Source organism: Balaenoptera acutorostrata, chromosome 7 (assembly GCF_949987535.1).
Source record: "Balaenoptera acutorostrata chromosome 7, mBalAcu1.1, whole genome shotgun sequence".
NCBI lineage: Eukaryota > Metazoa > Chordata > Mammalia > Artiodactyla > Balaenopteridae > Balaenoptera > Balaenoptera acutorostrata.
Genome location: NC_080070.1, coordinates 68,521,845 through 68,543,155, shown reverse-complemented (window position 1 = coordinate 68,543,155; position 21,311 = coordinate 68,521,845). Strand labels below are relative to the sequence as shown.

The 21,311-nt window shown below is 37.3% G+C and overlaps 1 long non-coding RNA gene across 1 annotated transcript in view; it reads right to left on the bottom strand.

Annotated features, from left to right (window-relative positions):
* Nucleotides 1-20,573, bottom strand: part of LOC103010214 (uncharacterized) — a 149,906-nt gene extending 129,333 nt beyond the window's left edge. Inside the window, exon 1 of the long non-coding RNA XR_449534.2 lies at nt 20,369-20,573. This is a non-coding gene — a long non-coding RNA (uncharacterized LOC103010214). The remainder of the gene's footprint in view (nt 1-20,368) is intronic.
* Between the last annotated feature and the right edge of the window lie 738 nt (nt 20,574-21,311).

The window sequence follows — 21,311 nt, the reverse complement described above, 5'->3', positions numbered from 1 at the left end:
GAACAATCATTTAGATCCAATGGTGTGCTGGAGGCTAGCAAGTACTAGCTCCCAAGAGCAAACTGTATACATCTCTAGTCAGTTATGCACAATAGTAGCAGTAACTTGAAATTATCTGTGGTACAAGTATTTATGCCATGGAACCTGTAAAAATGCTAAAAAAATCAGGGCTTCCCTTTCTTACAGAGTTGGTTGTTACACACACACACACACACACACCCCCCCCCCAAAACACCACTGATTATTTCACTCTCCCTATAGAAGAAAGTGTATCCACCAACATTGAAAGGCAACAATTTAAAACAAGGAGAAGAAATAGGTTTTCACAAAGTAAAATTAACCCCAAGAGCTTTCCTGATGAAGGATATTATTGGAACTAGTAGCTTAGCCAGATCCACAAATGGATTATATAGGTAATAAAGCCATAGCTTCCAATCTGAGATACCTAAACACTTAACTTGACATGATTAAGAATTTTCCATCATCTAAAAGACAATTTTTATTTATACAGTTTATCAGGTGCAATTTAATGTTTTGGGCTTGAATTAAAATTAGTAAAATTAGGGACCTCCCTGGCAGTCAAGTGGTTAAGACTTCACCTTCCAATGCAGGGGGTGTGGGTTTGACACCTGGTCATGGAGCTAAGATCCCACAGGCCTCGTGGCCAAAAAACCAGAATGTAAAACAGAAACAATATTGTAATAAATTCAATAAAGACTTTAAAAAATGGTCCACATCAAAAAAAGTCTTGAAATAAAATAAAATAAAATTAGTATAACATCTGAAGAAATTATACCAGATGGCCAAATCATTCTTTAAAGGACTTTTAACTAGATGGCCAAGTCATTCTTTTTTTTTTCTTTTCATGTTTATAGTACTGTATTCTTTTTTTTTTTTTTATTGGAGCATAATTGCTTTACAACGTTGTGTTAGTTTCTGCTGTACAATGAAGTGAATCAGCTATATGTATACATATATCCCCTCCCTCTTGGACCTCCCTCCCACCCCCCCCCCCATCCCACCCACTAGATGGCCAAGTCCTTCTTTAGATTCTTTTAATTTTCTTAATCCGTTCTGCTTGGCTCTTAAGTAATAGAAGCCATTAGCTTCTATAGATAGGGGCACATTGTAAATTATTTTTTGCGTTTAGATTTCTGATTGTTTGCTTTGTCTCTTTTCAGCTTTAAATATTTTCAAGGAGATTTAAAGTTTCAGAAGCTAGATTACTATTATCCCATAGAAAACATTGGAATAGTATCCACTGAACATGAATTCTGTGTAACGACATACCTTTTCTAAATTTTGAGGAAACCATAATCACTGTTAAATAAATGGCTGCCATATTTTAATATTTCATTGTTTTCTGTTTTTGCAAGCAGGGGTTGTGTTTATTTGTTTATTCAGATTCAACTTGTACAAAAATCTTGAAAAAGCTAACCTTTCAAAAGTTCTGTTAGGTCTGCACATCCAGAAGGCAAAATCTTCAGACTTTCAAAAAATGGTGATGTACTACCAAATGTAAAATAGCTAGCTAGTGGGAAGCAGCCGCAAGGCACAGGGAGATCAGCTCGGTGCTTTGTGACCGCCTAGAGGGGTGGGATAGGGAGGGTGGGAGGGAGACGCAAGAGGGAGGAGATATGGGGATATATGTATATGTATAGCTGATTCACTTTGTTATAAAGCAGAAACTAACACACCATTGTAAAGCAATTATACTCCAATAAAGATGTTCAAAAAAAAAATGGTGATGTAAAGTATAAGTAGTCTGTGAATCAGAAGGGAATTTTTTGAGTTGGCTAGTCACTGAAGGTATGATAGCAGCCATGGCAAGCAGGAGAAATTCTGCTCCTGAATGGAAAGATCTTGGTAGAGTCGTCAGCCTCACTTAGTTGGGAATATTACTTTAACTCTAACTGTTGGGAAGCCATCCAACAACCAGCCCACTGATTTCATCCAGTTCCTTCCACTAAGAAGAGCAACTATGGAATGTTTCAGGCTCAGAAAGACATGTGACTCTGAATCTTTGGGAACAACAACAACTGAAAAATGTAGCTAGGCCAGTAAAGACATCCATGGCTACAGAACAAACATCAAAAGCCCATTTAAAAAACAAACAAACAAAACTCATTTGAGGTCATGCAGAAGCAGACAAACTTCTATGACTTACAAGAACATTCAAAGATCACACTGATAAAGAAAGAAAGCTGGGCTTCCCTGGTGGCGCAGTGGTTGGGAATCTGCCTGCCAATGCAGGGGACACGGGTTCGAGCCCTGGTCTGGAAAGATCCCACATGCCGCGGAGCAACTAAGCCCGTGAGCCACAACTACTGAGCCTGCGCGTCTGGAGCCTGTGCTCCGCAACGGAAAAGGCCACGACGGTGAGAGGCCCGCGCACCGTGATGAAGAGTGGTCCCTGCTCTCCGCAACTGGAGAAAGCCCTCGCACATAAACGAAGACCCAACACAGCCAAAAATAAATAAATAAATTAATTAAAAATAAAAAAAAAAAGAAAGCTGCCAATTTGAGAATTTTTCATTAATACCGTATATTAAATTTATTTTTCTAGATAAAAACGTGCAATTAATGTTAATCATTATGTTAAGCAGTGTTCTTTCAAAGAGCAAGTGTGCTTAAGTTCCATTCTATGTGCTTTACTTTTGAAACTGTGTAGACCACACCCACAGAACTCTCACACTAAGCAGTGTTTCTCCTCCTTCCTTAATGTGGCGCAAATCTAGAATAACAAGCAATTGATTCTAGGAGACTTAATACACACACACGTATACGTATATATACATCTCTTGCTCTTCCCATTTGTGCATAATAGTAGCAGTAGCTAGAAGTGATCTGTGGTACGAGTATTTACACCATGGAAACTGGAAAAATGCTACAAATCAGGGCTCCTTTTCTTAGTGTTGGTGGTCTCACATGCACACACACACACATCAACACACCATTGATTATATTCCTCTTCCTATAGAAGAAAGTGTATCTCTATATATACATATATACATATATGTGTATGTATTCACACATGTATATATACACATACATATATGCACACATGCATGTACATATATGTCTATATTTATGGATAATGTATGTTTATAATTTAACATTCTGAAATCTAGAACATACATATGTTCATTTATTGTAATTTTTCTCTAAGCCACTGCTACTAAATGATCACATCTTATAATCAATGCTGCTATAAAAATGAAGGAAATGTGTTAAATTCTCTTATATGCGTCTTAACCTTTCAACCCATATTTTAGCAACACAAAAACAAAACTATGAATTGGTTCTTTGTATTTAAATAGAAGCATATTAAAATCATTTTGCATTCTTCCAATATATCCAGGTATTTAAGAATATAAAAAAAGGTGTTTCCTTTGTTTGGTAACTAAAATGTATCTGAAGGAATACTTTGATTTTTTTTAAATTTAAAAACTGTTCACCTTGTGATCAGTAAGGTTAAACTTTCAAGAAATTGTCTAAAATCAGAAACTCTTATTGAAAGAATCATTTTTGTTAGTGAACATTCCTTTTTGAGAAATTATTTTTGTAAATATGAAAAGCTAACTAGTTTGATCTTTAACAATCATATGTGACATATTATGAGTAAAGCTTCAAAGCTGTGTTTTTGTACTTTTACCTATTAACTCACTCAGTACACAGATTTTCTTCTGTGACCCAGATGCTAATAATGAAGAGAACAGTTACATAACTGACAAGTACTAAAACAGAACCAGGAGAGTAAAAGAGTATAAATTTCTCCATTTTTACCCTGCTTTTTAGGCCAGTAGTAGAGCTATCTATACTATAATACTGTCCACCCCAAAGTCCCTCTAGATAATAAGCTGTCACACATACAACATGGAAAACCATTACAAACAAATTTATAACTAGTTTAAAAATAATCGGTCTGGGCTTCCCTGGTGGCGCAGTGGTTGAGAGTCTGCCTGCCAATGCAGGGCACACGGGTTCGAGCCCTGGTCTGGGAAGATCCCACATGCCGCGGAGCAGCTAGGCCCGTGAGCCACAACTGCTGAGCCTGCGCGTCTGGAGCCTGTGCTCGGCAACGAGAGGCCGCGATAGTGAGAGGCCCGCGCACCGCGATGAAGAGTGGCCCCCGCTTGCCACAACTGGAGAAAGCCCTCGCACAGAAACGAAGATCCAACACAGCCATACATACATACATAAAAAAAGAATGTAAGCAGACAAGAATAGCATTAAAAAAAAAAAAAAAAATCGGTCTAATTAGAGTATGTTTAAAAATAATTATATTTAATACACAGTGTGAACAGGTAGCTCTATCAAACTAGGACATACAATTTTTCTAATCCCTTGTACAATGGAAGATAGATGTTCAATTTTTTTAAAACATGGGTGGTAATGTTCATATTCCATAATATCAAATCCAAAAAAAAGGAAAAATCCCATAAAGAGCTATGCAATAATCTGTTATTAAAGATTGAATTACCAGTATTGTTTTTACCCTGTATTATGGTCATATGCAGTTCAAGGAACAGAGAGATGAAAGGAATTTTCTGTTTTTAAAATACTTAGATGAGAACGTTTCACTGTGTCTATGCTGAAATGCCTGTTCACTCTTGATGGCATTTTTTTGACACTAGATCTTCCTTACATATTCCTAAAATCAAAAAATTTCTTTACTACCTTAAGAACTAGGTTATTTCTTGTGATTCATTTCTGTTTTTATTTCATTTGTAGATATTTACAAAGTATAATAAAGCTGACCTAATATATCATCTTTCATTAATACATTTCCACCAGAAAACTCACACCATGTAATGACTGCACTTACATTTTGTCAGTTTTATAAGTTCAGAACTTTAAGAAATTGCCACAGTCCTACATTAATCTGGGAAATCCTCCTGAGTGCACTTAGCTATTAAACCAAAATTTCAGCTGTGTGCATTGAATTAAATGATAAGAGTGATAAATCAATTACCACAGAAGAGCTTTTAGTAGATCCCATGGTTATGCCACTTTGAATGAGAAGACAAATCACTGACTTTATAAAGCACTAATCAAATCTGAGATATTTGCAGGGGAAAAAAGTTGAGGGCAAATGTAGGTAGAAGTGGGGGGCAAATGTGATCTCCTGGCAGATGAAAATCTGAAAGTGCAAGACAAAACAGTAAGGCTGGTGATATCTGCAGTTTCACAAATTCAGGTTTAAATGTGACAATTATGTAAACACATGAGACAGTGCTTGGAATACAGTAGGCACAACCGTCTCAGTGACTGTGAATGCTTGTGGTTGGAATGAGAGGAAATCATATAAAAATCTAATTTGAAGTGATGGAAAAAGTCTAATTTCCCCTCCAATGGACCCACTTCAACTACTGAAGTACTAACCATTAGATTCATTCATTGTCTTCAGGGGGAAAAAGTCAGAATTCAAATGCGCTACCCGGGAGAAGCAACATTGCAAACGTTATTCAACATGGCATGTTTCACCAGTTGGGCCATCTGCAGAGTTAAAGCCTGAAGAAATGATGGAGAGAGGTGCTTATATAGAGATTTTCTGTAAGAAAATCGTAGAGGTATAGAGGCATTCTATAAACCCACTGCCTTTATAAGATGCAATAGCCCTATGTTCTCTGACACACACCGTCTTTTCATTTCCGTATGCTGCTTTCCCTTAAACTACACATCTTCTCTGCCCTCAAAGTCATTCTCAAATGGCAGTGGGACCTTAGATTACATGCGAATTGTACAAAATGTAAGTGGTAGGAAAAGATTAGTAGAGAAAAGAAGGAAGGAGAGGTGGAAGAGTCCGGAAGGTCTAACAGAACAATTGAGAAAAGGTACCTATAGGGCCAAGCTTAGTTCAAAGGAATATTGAAATACATAACAAAGGTGAAAATTAATACAGATATCTGCAGGGTTTTTTTCCTTCTCCCTACTCCTTTTTCTTTGTTTCTTTTAGCAAATTTGCTTTGTGTTACACAAAATAATTCTCTGACCTCCGGTTCAAGACACTTCAGTAAGTGCTTATATTTTTAATAAAGGGAATTGGAACTTGATTTGTGATTCTTTTTGAATGGGTGCCTTGAGGAGATGAACCCTGTGGAGATGACAGAGGCAGAAGTTTGATATGAGGTACTTATGAAACTCCTGGACCAAACTAACACAAGCTGTAGAATGGCAGCAAGAAGAGATAAGAGATGAGAACCTGAATTAAGTGCTGGATTAAAGCTGGTTTCTTTCTTTAGGAAACTATCTTCAAGAAGGAAGAGTAGTGAAAGCAAACAGTAAATTCTTTCACAAAAGTACTTGAATCAGGAAACTGGAAACAGAATCTTAGGAAGAAACCAAATCTCTACAGGTGATAAAACAGAGCATGCTAAAACAGTGATTAAAGTTGCTGTGGTAAATGCTAAACCTCAGTCCTCCAAAATCTAAATCTTTACATTTTGCCATTTTAAGTAGGATTACCCTCAGTGAAGTAATAATAGTAATGCTAACAATAGTCAACCAAGTTTTCTAGCATTTTTTCTTCCCTTTTGGGGATTCTCATGTTTCTTAGTGTAAGGCTTTTGAAGTTGTAATTCAAGGTGAAAGGAAAATTTATTTTGTGATTTTATGTTTTCTGAATTGAATAAAAATTATATCAATCTATTAACTATATAGAAGTTTGAATAAAATGAATTGACAGAAACAATCTGGCTATGCCTTATTTCTCCCCATTATAAAACTAGTATTATAGCTTAGTGCTACTTTTCCTAATTAAAAAACAAAAGGACGAAAAACAATTAGCAACATTTTTAGTGTTTATTCATACATGTATGTGCTTAGGTATAATGTGTGCATTTACATCTAATATTATATATGTATTTCTTTTGTGCATGCACCTTGTAACTTTCCTTTTAAATTGAATCCAAGACTATGTTGAGTATTTGTTTAATACTTCAAAATAAATAATTCAGTTTTTTAACACTGATGGAACTTAAAGGTTGGTCCACAAAGTACCGGAAAATATTACTTCTAATACTCTACATCAAAAGGAAATTTTTAACAGAATAATAGAGTCAGTTTTTAGGAGTGCAAGTTCTGCTTTTAATATGATATCCACAGTGAAACAAGTTCAGAAACTAGCTTAATTCATCCGCTTCAGAATTTAACTATCCGTCAAAACTTGTTTGGAACATCAACATTACTTTTAATTTATTGCCAACAATACTTATAACTCTTTGCACAGCACATTATAGATGTTTCTCTCATAGTGCATCACCTACCGCACAAAATAGATCGATGAAAGTGGTTTCACTGCTTTAAATATCAATAAAAGTTGACTTTGGTTTAGACATTCCAGAACTGTGAACTTTGATGCAATTTTATTTTTTTGGTTCAATTAAACCATTTGCCTATATTCCCTCATGTGATATTAACTACTGTTATGCATCATTCCAAGTGCATTTTCATATGGCTATCATTCTAGTTAATTTATCTTATCCCCTAGACAAGAATTAAATATTTATCTACTTAATATTTCTGTTAACTTGCATTCTCAGAAAGGATATGTAAGGTTATTGCAATGGCTACCTGTTTCTCAGAAATCTCTCATAAACTTTCCAGTATTAGGCAACGAGTCATAATAGATAACATGCTCTTTTGCCCATCTAATATTGATAAAATCCTGTCATTTAAACAATTCCTTGCAGTTTCTGAATAGTATAGACTATTACATTAATAATAATTTGATATATTAAATTTCACTAATGTTGATATGTTTTTTTATGGTTTATTATAGTACATTTGTTTGAATGTATCCTCATGTTACTCATTACTCAAGTGTGAAAAGACTTTATGTAATAAATGTACATTACCTTTTAAGAAGGAATTAGTTATGCATTCATTGGAAATATATTTCTGTCAGTCTTAAGGAATGGTAACTATTATATGTCCTATTAAAATTTTAAGGTTAACCAAACAAGAATGTTGTGATGATTATTGCCTTATGATCAGAAGTCTGTTATCTGAACAGACTTAAATTCAAGAAGTATAATGCCTGACCAAACTCATGGAGTACTACACTCAGAATCAAAGTCTAGATGTGTCTTTGACTGAAATGTTGGTAGCTTCCAAATGTGATCTTGGTATTTTAGGAATTCCTGTTGAAGAATCTAATTCAACTTTGAAATTTAAACAAATCTCAGTATATACTGAGGGTTCATATTAAGCCTGTCTGAAGGTCTCTCCCAAAGGAATCAGCCTCTTAATTAAAGAGCAAGTGCTATTTCCAAGGATAAACATTCATCATTGGTGGGGAGGAGTAATTTTGAACATTACAAATGTGTTTATTAGTCAGATTTTCCCATACTTAACTTCCATTGATGTATAACTGTCTTCTAATGCAGTAGTTCCCAATAAACAGTGAGAAAAAAATTAATGAGCTCTTCCACTAAAATTGAAGCCAGGCTAAATTTCTCAAACTGGCCACGAGTACTCACAAGACTATTGAAGTGTGTCCTTGATGGTAATGGCAAAAAGTGCAGAAGGCGTGTAATACACTTTCCTGGAATAAAAAGTTTCCACCTGATGTAAAGTCATTTAAAGCATTAGTTTCATAGTAAAACACTGTTTCATTATGGGTTACAATAAACATTTGCATAGATTTTAAAGGTAGAACAAAAGTCTAAAGAAATCTTAGGTATGTTACTTGCCTCTGCTTGCAGGGAAGTGTTAATGGAAAAATTGGGGGAGCAATGGTCAAGATGAAGAATATCAAACAGCCAACCATGCTGCCCATGGGAGCAGAGGGTATACTGCTTTTCAGGGTCTGATGCAAATTCAATAGGACAATGAACAGATTGAGATGGAGCTGCTTTCAGCTGCCTCCTCTGAAGACAAAGTGGGCCATATTCCTTTGTGGTTTCAGGGATCTGATTCTGTGGCCTTTGCAAACTTATTGTGAATATACAGGATCCCGTAGGTTGAAAATCAGAGCAGAAGAGAAGAATATTTGACATTACATAGTATCCTGGAGGACTAGGTCATGAACGCACACGAAAGACACCCAGAAATCAATGGCTGGAAATTGAGGGGTTGAAGTAGGAGCTAAACTACTATACCTATTAGTTGCATCATGGTCCTGAATTCCTATAAACCTATGTGGCCCAGAGCTACACTGATTTCACTGACAACTGCAATGAACTTTTCTGAACTGTAGATGCAGTCAGAAGCATTGAGAAAACTTTATTATAAATGAGTTATAATAATAGGCACAGATTATATCTTTCTTTTATTACATTATCACTGAAGGATTATATTTTCTTTAGAGTTAAAGCTGCAAAACTGAGTATCTATTATTGAGTTTCCACTCAGTCATTTTATTTATTTGACACCAGTGTTGGACACCTATCATGTGCCAGGTGCTGTGGTCAACTCTCAGAACAGGAAGTACACATACCTCCCCCCAAAAAAACAGAAAGACTAACTCTTGAATTCAACAAGTTTACAGAAGAGATGTAGACCAGCAGACAGAGAAAAACAATACAATTACAACTGATTTAGAACAATATGGTAATAACTGAGAAAATCTACAAGTGTAACTTAAATTTCACATTCTCCTGGCTGGCTGCAATGACAGAAATATCTCCTGGAAAGGCCCAACAATATCTCTTAGAAGAGATCACCCACCACACAAGCAAGAGGAGGGTGCATAGCTGATAGTTAAGCATATTTCCTTTCCTACTGTTGGGAAATACTTATGAGGCTGTGCCGTTGCTAAAGTGTTGAGTTGCTCAAATGTCTTTCATGAGTTATTTGGCAACTATCCTATCACTGATACAGGAAATTCGTTGAAAATCATAACCTACAATCCAGTCTGATTAAAGTTTAATATAGAAGTTAGAAGATTTGGATGTGACACCAAGTTCATTGTCAAGTTGACCTTTTGATATTTGGCAAATATTTTTAATCCTTTTGGTTCCTAGTTTTCCAATTTTCTATTTACGTTAGATGATGTTTAGGAACTCCTAAAGCTGGAATTCCAGAGCTAATTGAAGAAAAAGTTTCTATAAAGATTCAATTACATGACTAATTTTTAAAAGGTTCAGTCAATAACAGTCAAGAACCAATCTATCTGATAAAACACGTTAACTATACCTAGGTTATATACACTTCAGCACAGAACTTGTTTGAAAACAAGTCTAGAGACAGGAGAAGATCTTCTAGGTTTCCAAATTATAATAATAATTTGTCCAAATTATAATAATCATGAAAATAACTTACATTTACCAAGAAAAGTGGTTCTCAGACTTTAACGTGCATCAGAATCACCTGGAACTTTGTTTAAACACAGATCGCTGAAGCCCAATCCCAGAATTTGTGGTTCAGCAGGTTTGAGATGGGGCCAGACGGGGAACTAACAAGTGCTCAGGGGATACTGACTGTAACGGTCCAGGTACTACTACACTTTGGGAACTACCGACTATGAATATTATTGCTAGATATTCAACTTACTCTGCACGATTAAAAACACAAACTTAAATATTATTATTATTTCCTCCTTATGTTTCATAAATATTCACACAAATACATATCATATACATATACAATACACATGTATATATCTCTGTATTTGTGTTTTAATATCATATATTATATTTAGTTTTAAAATTTTTAACCACACAGGGTCCAATTCTGTAAATAATATAAGCTCAGTTAGTGTTTGTTGTAAATTAAAATAGTTCCTAAATGTAAGATTCATAAGGGATACTTGCCGGCAAAGCTATGATACTGTCATGATATGCCACTCTGTGAGTACAGAAAGTACCAATTCTTATTTTTCATGCTTACGTGAGAGTCTAAATATAACAGATCTCCTGAAAATATCTCATCAAGTTGAGAAAGAGAAAATTTTAATTTTATTTATATTTCTGACTTTGTAACTTTTATTTTTTTTATAAATCCAATCATCTCTATGTAACTCTAAATGATTTTTAAGGTAAGACTGAGATAAGTCATATGTCAAAGTGAATGAGTAATCATTCTCTTAATGACCTATTTAGTATCTTCTAATTTTTGTATATAATAGAGTTTTTATAGGAGGCACTCAGATATTGGATTTTTGGCATGTCTAAAAGTTTAATAAACCTGCATATTTACAGTATCAAATGCCCAATGTTGTTTTGTAATTTTTCTGGAGCACTGGTTATAAAAACTCTTATAGGGCTTCCCTGGTGGCGCAGTGGTTGGGAGTCTGCCTGCCAATGCAGGGGACGCGGGTTCGAGCCCTGGTCTGGGAGGATCCCACATGCCGCGGAGCAGCTGGGCCCGTGAGCCACAGTTACTGAGCCTGCGCGTCTGGAGCCTGTGCTCCGCAGCAGGAGAGGCCGCGATGGTGAGAGGCCCGCGCACCGCGATGAAGAGTGGCCCCCACTTGCCACAACTAGAGAAAGCCCTTGCACAGAAACAAAGACCCAACACAGCCATACATACATACATACATAAAAAAAGAATGTAAGCAGACAAGAATAGCATTAAAAAAAAAAAAAAAAGTAATTAAAAAAAAAAAAAAAGAAACTCTTATAAACCTCTAGATCTGCATTTGTGTGTGTGCATCTCATATTTAGAGTAGATATACCCATGCATTTACATAATTACACAAATAAATTAAAAGCGAAAAATGAAAAAAAACGTATTTGAAATCTTTCCAAGAAGTCTGTTTACACTGTAATATAAAACAATACATCAGAAGTACCTCCTACCTTTCTAATTTTCTTATGTGTGCACGTTTGTCTTATTTTTCATATCAGCAGCTCTGATTTATCCATTTGAAATTTTTATGTTATTTCATTTTTTGTTGCTTGTTTATTATCGGCATGTATTTGTGGAAAATTTTCTTTGGATTTTTTTTTTTTTTAATTGACAAGATTTCCTCCTGGTTTGTTAAAGAGAACCAGTTGTTTTCTTTCTTTTTTTTTTTTTTTTTAAATCGAAGCACTTTTTTTTTGTTTGTTTTTTTGTTTTGTTTTTAATTTAATTAATTAATTAATTTATTTTATTTTATTTATTTATTTATGGCTGTGTTGGGTCTTCGTTTCTGCGCGAGGGCTTTCTCTAATTGCGGCAAGCGGGGGCCACTCTTCATCGCGGTGCGCGGGCCTCTCACCATCGCAGCCTCTCCTGTTGCGGAGCACAGGCTCCAGACGCGCAGGCTCAGTAATTGTGGCTCACGGGCTTAGTTGCTCCGTGGCACGTGGGATCTTCCCAGACCAGGGCTCGAACCCGTGTCCCCTGCATTGGCAGGCGGATTCTCAACCACTGCGCCACCAGGGAAGCCCCAGCTGTTTTCTTGAGAGATAATTTTCTAAAGCTGTGGGTGCCATAATTACACTGCAATTACACAGCAATATCCATAAAAGCAGATGAGGATTCTGTGTGTCCTTTTACCTCATTAGAAGTTGCAAAAATGACAAATGCAGTCTATCTTAGTTTGACTATTGCCCTCTATTGGCAAATTCAAGTTCTGGCATAATCCAAAAGATAGCAATAAAAACAGATTTGTTTTTGTTCATTTAAAACAACAGTAACATCTTGGGTCACGAGGCAACCCCATCAAAAGTTTTAAAAACTCTTTTACAGTCAGAATTTAAAACATACCTTTAAAACCTAGGTATTGAGAAAAAAAAAAAATCACTTAAGCTAATGATGTGTGCATTGGGGCTTCTTTCCAGCACCAAATTGCAGTGCACGGGATCTTTTCTCCCTCACTCAAAATCTGCTTGAATCATACCCCTCTTTTCAGCAGAAAATCAGTTGGATCTTTGCCTGTTCCCAGCATGCATCCTCTTCTTTGAGGCAATCCTCTCTAAGAAAATTGAGATTTTTAAGTCTCTCATCATTTCCGAAATCAGAAATTAATCTTACCTTTAATATCACAGTGATTTTAAAAAAACTTGAATATTTAGTCATGGGCAGAAGAAAAATTCATTTCTAATAAATTGCTGAGGGTTTTCATTTTAAGTCAATAATGTTTTACCTATTATGAGTGAGAAGGAAGATGTGAGAAAGCCAGGTCTAAAAAGCTTTGCTAAAACTATCTCCAGCATTGCAACATTTAAGTGAGTTCTGTGGTGGGAAAGGTGTACATATACAAATAAACACCATCTTTTTATGTACATTTGGTTCTGACTGGCAGCTGGGGAATACAGTATTTTAATAATATTTATTTTGGCAGAAGTGGCAGGAAGTAATCTACTTTTGTAGCCAGCTAGGCAACTGGAGAAAACAAATCTTCTATGAGTCCTTTTATGACCTTCTAGGAATCAGAACTTTTAACAGACTTGAACATTTTTAAAAGTCAAAATAAATTTTTTTCTAAATTTTACTTTCACTATTTACACCAGGGTAGGCTGCTATCTTTTCATTTAATATTTTTAATGTAATTGCTGGCTGGGCAGCAAACTTAGATAAGTTTAGCTGCAAAGTTTCTGGATTGATGTGAGATTTAGAAGTTGAGAATTAAAATTAGTTCGTTTCTTTGCCAACACTAACACAAATCTTAGAGCACGTTTCCTCAGATGCACTAAAATGGCGACAGCTTAGATAACCACTGGGGAAGTTTTCTGTATGAGAGCTCAGATTCATTTAGCAACTTTGGCTTAGCAGGATCCCACCTCGGTTGCCTCTTCCTTTGTTTAATTAATAACACTATTGCCTCTTGGAGAAGAAGATTTATCTCACAAAACAAATTTCAGGCAGAACCCATAGGTTTACAGAAAAGAAAAAAAATTATATGCTTGTAATGGCTTGTCCTATTTCTTGTTCAACTCTTTTGCCAAATGTCTGTTTGCACCTATAGAACATTCCTGAAGTGAAACATAACTGCATAATTGATGGCTCTTTTCCTTTCTAGCGATTTTAGTCACTGACTGTGAACCAGTGTTGATTAGTCTTTAGGAGTTGACAAAACTGTGTAGGTTGCACATCCAGAAAATAACCTGCCCAGTTGTCATGACAAGCGCCTGGTAATGGACAGGTTTGGACTCTTCACTATTTAACCTGTTAGTAGAGAAAAGAAATCCCTTCCCTCTTTCACTTCTGGATTGGCTTCTTTTCATAATGTTAATATTTCAAAACCATATTTCACGCATTTTACTTATCCCTGATCATTGTTACTCTTGGTATTCTGATATTCTGATTAACCAAAAAAAATCACTTGCCAAATATACAGTTATTATTTATCCATTCATTTATTTCATTAAACAGGTATGTATCGAATTCTTACTACGGGCCGGGCACAATCATACATGCTATAGATATTACCACAAATAAAACAAACTCTCTACCACCATGGAGCTTATCTTCTACTGGTTGTAGTCAGAAAATAGACAATTGAGCATTTACCACGTCAAGTGGTGCCGGCTCTTAAAAAAAAAAAAAAAAAAGCAGAGTATATCCTTTAGGGTTCAAGCAAGGAAGGAAAACTGCTACGCATGATGTAGACGCAAGGGGCTTATTATAGGGATTTAACCTGAAATACTTGACCTTACAAAATCGTGACGCTGGTAAGGAATCTATTCAAGGACACTGCCTTTGTGTCTGGCGGCGGATCTAAAGTCTCCATTGGTCTTCAGTGCTAGCAGTTGGGAAGAAAATCTAGATATGAGGCAGAGGAGAGCAAGGACAGACTGAAATCCCTTAGACACACAGGAACCCCTGAGAACATACCGGAACCCGAGTGTGTCTCCCAGTACTTTCAACCTGGGTCACCTGCAAAAGGAGGTGGCACGCTTCCCCCATGGCCATGCACAGCTGCCTGGCCCAGGACTTAGATGGTGACTGGTGGAGGTAGGGGAGCCGGCTGCAACAGCCCTGGCAACATACACTGACTTTTCATGTGCAGAGACTACTGATTCATTTCTACCTTTCAAATCTCACAGTTTCTCTTGGGGGCCAATCCTAACCCGGAATCATACGGGTAAGGGGATTCTGAGAGGCATAGGACTAGCTTAGCTGAGTTGCCACAGCACGAAACCGCATGCAGGAAGTGATGTCAAGTAAGTAGTTGGATTTACGAGTATGGACTTCAGCACCACTGTCTGGCTAGACATAAAGATGTGAAAGTCCTTAGCATAGAGGTAACATTTAAAGGCAAAAGACTGGTTGTGATCATCTAGAGCTGGACTGAGGAGGAAAAATAAGAACCTGGGTGACATTCCCGTGTTTTAGAATCAGAGAGCTGTAAGGAATTAGTGAAGGGTCAGAATGATAACTGAATGGGTTAAAGCGGAACCACAGAGTTTTCAGAAAGAAGAATGTGTTTCAGAAAGGAAGGAGAAAGAGCACGCTCTCAGCCGCTGACAGGCTGAGTCACATGAGGCTGCTGGTGCCCTGGCAGGGGCTCTTTCTACATAAGCTAAATCTGACTGAATTGGATTCAGGAGAGAACGGGAGGAAATATAATGGAATCAGGGTGCATCATCAACTATTTTGAGGAATTTTGTTGTAGAACAGAACAGAGAATTGGAACAGCAGACAGAGAGAGATGGAACCAGATTTTCGTCTGTATGTCTACGATTGGATAAATTGCATGAGTTGACAGCATGCTTCTATGCTGATGAGAATGTACCAATAGATAGAAAAACATTGATGAAATGGGAGAGATCACGGCAATTTTAATGGCCTATTCTAAAAGGATGTGCTTTTTGTCAAATCTCTAATATTGGAGAAAACAACATTTATATAAACAAAGTGAATTTAGCCTATGTCAGTATTATTTCCAATTCTGGGCCTACCAGAGAGATATTAGGAGAGACAAACAGAGTGCAACAGAATGCAAAGGAGACAGACAGACAGACACAGAGAGAAAAAGAGACACACACACACACACACACACACTCACAAAACGACGCTGGAAAATTCTGTCCCCAAAGGAACATTTGGAGGAATAGGCTGTCTTACAGAGGAAGAGCTAACTGAAAAAAGAGCAGAGTCCTAGAGCCTATAGTCATGAGGCCTGAGGCATGGCAAGGAGAATGTGACTATGCAGCCCAGAGCAGGAAGCTGAAAGGCGATGGTGAAGGAACAGCTGGTGATTAGCTGGGCTTCTCCTACCAGCACCTCCCTCTGGTGTGCTCCCACTCAGGAGAACCTAATTATGTCCATCAGGGGAGAAGCTGACAGACCAGATACATCCCACCTCTGATTCTATCAAGTTGTTTTCTTTTTTATATTTTCTTTTCCATACCAAGGTCAGGCCTTCCATCACCTTTCCCCTGGACTCTTGTGCTAGCATGTTAAATTCTTTTCTCTGTCTCCCTCCACTGCTCTCATAATTCCCCAAGTCTGCTTTTTGAAACATAGTTGTTATTTTACCATCACTCTGCTAAAAACTTGATGGAAATTCCTCTTACCTACAGCGAGGTTGACAAACTTTCTTAAAGGGCCAGAGAGTAAAGGTCTGAGGCTTGTGAGCCATAGGGACTCTGTCACCAGTGCTCTGTCACTACTGTTCTGTCACTCATGCTCTGTCACTAGTGTTCAACTTTCACGCTGTCACGCAACAGTGGCTTAGGCAATACATACATGAATACGGTGTCTGTGTTTTTTAATAAAAATTTAATTACAGAACAGGAGGCCAAGCCACAGACCACAGTTTGCAGACCCTACCTTACAAAATACAAATCCAAACGACATAGAATATGAAGGCATTGTCATTGGTATCCATCGGTATCTATTCAATCTTACCATCTTACTCCATTGTGAAACAGTTCACAGCCCTGATGAATGTCTTTTCAACAACTTGATGCAATCTATCCCACACTCCCAACCGGGTCAGAAAATTTGTTTCCTGCTACATAAAATACTAGTATCAACTGTTTTTTCCACAACTGTATGAGTATGTAATGATAAAATAATAGCAATAGTCAACAGGAAAATCTCCTAGCATTCATATATTCTCAGGTTATTAACATCCCCTCCAAAAGTTATTTCAACATATAAACATAATACATCCGATGAGAAATAGTGATCCTTGATACACTGAATTCATAGTCAAGAGTAGTAATTGATGTCCCCTTCATTTGCGTGTGTGTACACATATTTGTGGCTAGAAATAGAATAGCTCATTAGAGAAAATTAGGATTTTGTAAACTATAGAGACTCAAGTTAGTATCATAGGTCTAGCCCTCCAATTATCTGTGATCTTGGCTAAGGTATTAATTATGATTTAATTTTATATTCTCTATGAAACGCTGTGGTTCTAAAGATTTTATGAAGTAATTAATTCATATTTACTTACATAGGTTTCTGTTAGTTATGTAATATATATTATATAATAAGTACAAAAAATGACAATTAATTAATATAGTTATACTGTAGGTATGTATGTAGGCATCCACTAAGTGTTTATTTTCTTAACAAAGCTGATTTTTAAAAACTTCTTTCAATGCCCTTAATGATGCCATAGTTATACTAAGTATGATTAATAAAGTTGCAATCCTTTAAATGTTTCTTTGAATATCCAATGACTAATGTCTTCTCTCTCTCTGAAACCTCTCAATAAACTGGCCCCTGTGCTACTCTGTTCAGAGTAATTAACACAAGCTGCCAAAACATACAAACACCATAACGTCAGTGCCTCTACACAACCAGAGAGATGCTTGCACAGCTCTCCTCCAATCAGAGTCCAAGAACCGAGGATACCCAATTTGCAACCCTGTCATCACAAGATCCTTCACTTTCAATCACATGCACAGAAAAGAGCTGTGGTAGGAACACACTGCTATTAATTGTTTTCAACTTGTTGTAACACATCATTTCCCCTCACATTCCCAAAACTCAGTTACACACCAGCACAATTAACTGCTAGAGAGAATGGGAAATGAAGTCTTCCTGTGTGCCCAGAAGGAGGAAAGAGAGTAAAGAACATTTAGAATTTTCTTTTCAAAATGATACTTAAGTTGAGAATAGTATTTCTAAAAGCAGGGGAAAATCCATTACAACTAATAGCTGGAAACATTGTAAGATACATGAAATAAGTATGTGAAATTTTGGAAAGTTTTGTAACCCTGAGGATAATTTAATTTCTATGGGCAAAAGTTTTACTATAAATATTTCCTAGAGGTAAAAAAAACAAAAACCAAAAAAAAAAAATTGGTAAAAATATTTTCCTTAAAGCTTACAACATGGGGGCTTCCCTGGTGGCGCAGTGGTTGAGAGTCTGCCTGCTAGTGCAGGGGACACGGGTTCGAGCCCTGGTCTGGGAAGATCCCACATGCCGCGGAGCAGCTGGGCCCGTGAGCCACAATTGCTGAGCCTGCGCGTCTGGAGCCTGTGCCCCGCGACGGGAGGGGCCGCGATAGAGAAAGGCCCGCGCACCGCGATGAAGAGCGGTCCCCGCACCGCGATGAAGAGTGGCCCCCACTTGCCGCAACTGGAGAAAGCCCTCGCACGAACCGAAGACCCAACGCAGCCAAAAATAAATAAATAAATAAATAAATAAATAAAATCAAGTAAAACTTTAAAAAAAAAAAAAAAAAAAAAAAGCTTACAACATGGAACTAACACAAATATACCTAAAAATGACTCTCCTTTATTAGGTAAATTGGATGGATTCCTATGAAAGGTCCAATGAGTCACTTATAGGTCTTTCTGTATATTCTTTTATTTAAATACAGTGTAATAAGTTGTCTCAAACATCCTTGCTACATTTCTGGTAATGATGAACTGCCAATGCCCAATGCCCAATGCCCATGGAGTTTGAGGTTATTAGCCCCTTAGTCAATGAGACAGTACATGTTGGAAGCTGATTCTGTGGTCTTTCTTCCATTTTCAGAACATGATCTTTGGTGTAACCTCCCTTGCAACATTAATTCAAGGAATATTTACACGTACACAGGGTCCAAGTTAAATGCAATGCACTGACACCCAATTTGTACCTCCCTGTAAAGATCAGGTTTATTTAATCATCTCTGATGCATACAACTTCCCCAGAGAATGGGAACTAACGGGTCCCCCCTGAGAGGACATTAGCAAGGAACAAAAGCTGATAAGGGCTCTGAGCCAATGTCTTCCCTGAGCTGAGGTGGTTCATATCCATTCCGTATCGTTTCTCATGGCCCTTTACATGCTAAGTGGGGAATGACAGGGCATTTGGAAACAGCCTGAGAGTCAAGAGAGCTTTTCCCTGTTGTTACTGAACATGGTGATTTGCCTAGCCTGTAAGTTATTTTCCTAAAGCCTAAATAGGCATGGTGCTGGGTAAAGTCTGCTGTGTCGTGTGGCTCTGAATTCAGTATTACTGCCCCTGGTGAGCAGAGCAAATAGTGAACATGTCGAGTAGGCACAAAAAAACAATAAGAGACAAATACTACGTTGGATAGTACTAAGTGCTAAAAAGAACAACTAAAGCTGGGAAAGGGGATATGGAAAGTCACAGCGGGGCACTGAACTTTTAGAGAGGGTAAACAGCAAAAGCCTCACTCCCAAAAAAAGACCTGAAAACAATGGGGGTAAAATCCATGGTGCGGGTGTGTGTGTGTGTGTGTGTGTGTGTGTGTGTGTGCAGATTTCATTCTGGAAAAACACAACCGGAAGTACAAAAGGAGGGTGCATGCTCAGGAGGGAGCATATCTCTGCTCTCTTGCTTTTGCTCTTTTGCTGCTGTTTTTTTCGTGCTCCAATTGAGTCAGCAGTTAGGTCCTCAAACCACTAAAATTAAAGGATTTTTTCCTTTTCTTTTTTGTTAGTTTCGGAAACTTCTTGGAGAGTCAGGAAACACCCCTGATTTTAATTCTCTGCAGCTTTCTAATTCCACACTATACATACGTCCCAGTTACTCAGTTCTGAAGATACAAGACATGGTTATGCCTAAACAATGAAAGCCTTTATATTATAATACTTCCAAAACACTCTTGCAGATAATGTTTACCAATCATCCATCTCTAAAACAATTATTTTCTCTTCAAAAGTAGCATCGTACTCATCCATATTAATAAGTAACATTTTTAAGCCTCTCTTAGCCACCTGTTATTCACCAAGTAATGAAATTTAAAATGTACTGGTGTATCTGAGGGAAAGTACTGACTCTAGAGACCTTTTACCCAAGAGATAAAGGACAATTGAGTTAGCTTCTTAGTTATTTGTATGATCCAGATATTGGCATCACATAAGCAAGTCCTTACAGAACCAGTGATCTATCTAATCAAACTAAGGAAAAAGAGAAAGGTGATTCATTGAATAATAGCACATTTCATTTATCCTTGACTGGCCTACTCTATGTCTATTCTGATACTTTGTTATTAGACATTATATTAGCTGCCTATTGCTGCTGTAACAAACGGCCACAAACTTAGCATTTTAGAACAACACAAACTTATTATCTTACCATTCTGAAGATCAGAAGTCTAAAATGAGTTTCACCGTGCTAAAATCCATGTGACGCCAGGCCTGCATTCCTTTCTGGAGGTTCTTGGGGAGAATCTGTTCTCTTGCTTCTTCCTCTTTGTAGAGGATGCCTGCATTCCTTGGCTCATGACCCTATTTCTTTATCTTCAAAGCTAGCAAGACTCGCGGCCATTTCTGTGGTTCTCTCTCTTCCGTCTTCCCCCTGCATTTAGAGAGACCTTTGTGATTACAGTAATCCCACCTGAGTAACCCAGGATATGCTCTCACTCTCTCTCTCTCTCTCCATCTCAAGGTCAATTGATTAACAACCTTAGTTCCACCTGTAACCTTAATTCCCCTTTGCCCTGTAAGGTAGCATACTCAGTCACAGGTCCTAGGGTTCAGAATGAGATATTTCTTGGGGCCCATTCTTCTGCCTACCACTGACACCTTGATTTAAGTAGCACTTACTGAAATAAAATAAAAAGCTTGCATTTGTAATCTGATAGGTCTATGAGTTTGCTGTGAAAGACTGAGGTCTGTTTCTTTTCTTACAGATTTCTCTTAGTCAACCTATTCTGTGGTACTTATCTAATGTTTTCCTTCTTCCTAAGGCAGTGTTATGACCTTCATGTAGGCACTCCACAAAAACACATATAACTATTTCAGTACACTTCCTTCCTTCAAAGAGACTGCATACTTTTCAGTAACAAAGGTGCTGTAAGTTTGTTGCTAAGTAGATTGCTTGACCATGACACCTGGGTGCTGAGCCCACGGCTTTGGCTCTCACTTGATCAACACATCAAATCTTAGCATGTATAATGTAGCATGGTCACATTAAAAATATTTTAAAAGAAATTTTAGGAACGAATTTCTCTTACTCCCCACAATCTGTATTATTTTTTCTGGAATGTTAGGAAATTATTACTGGTCCTCAGAATACT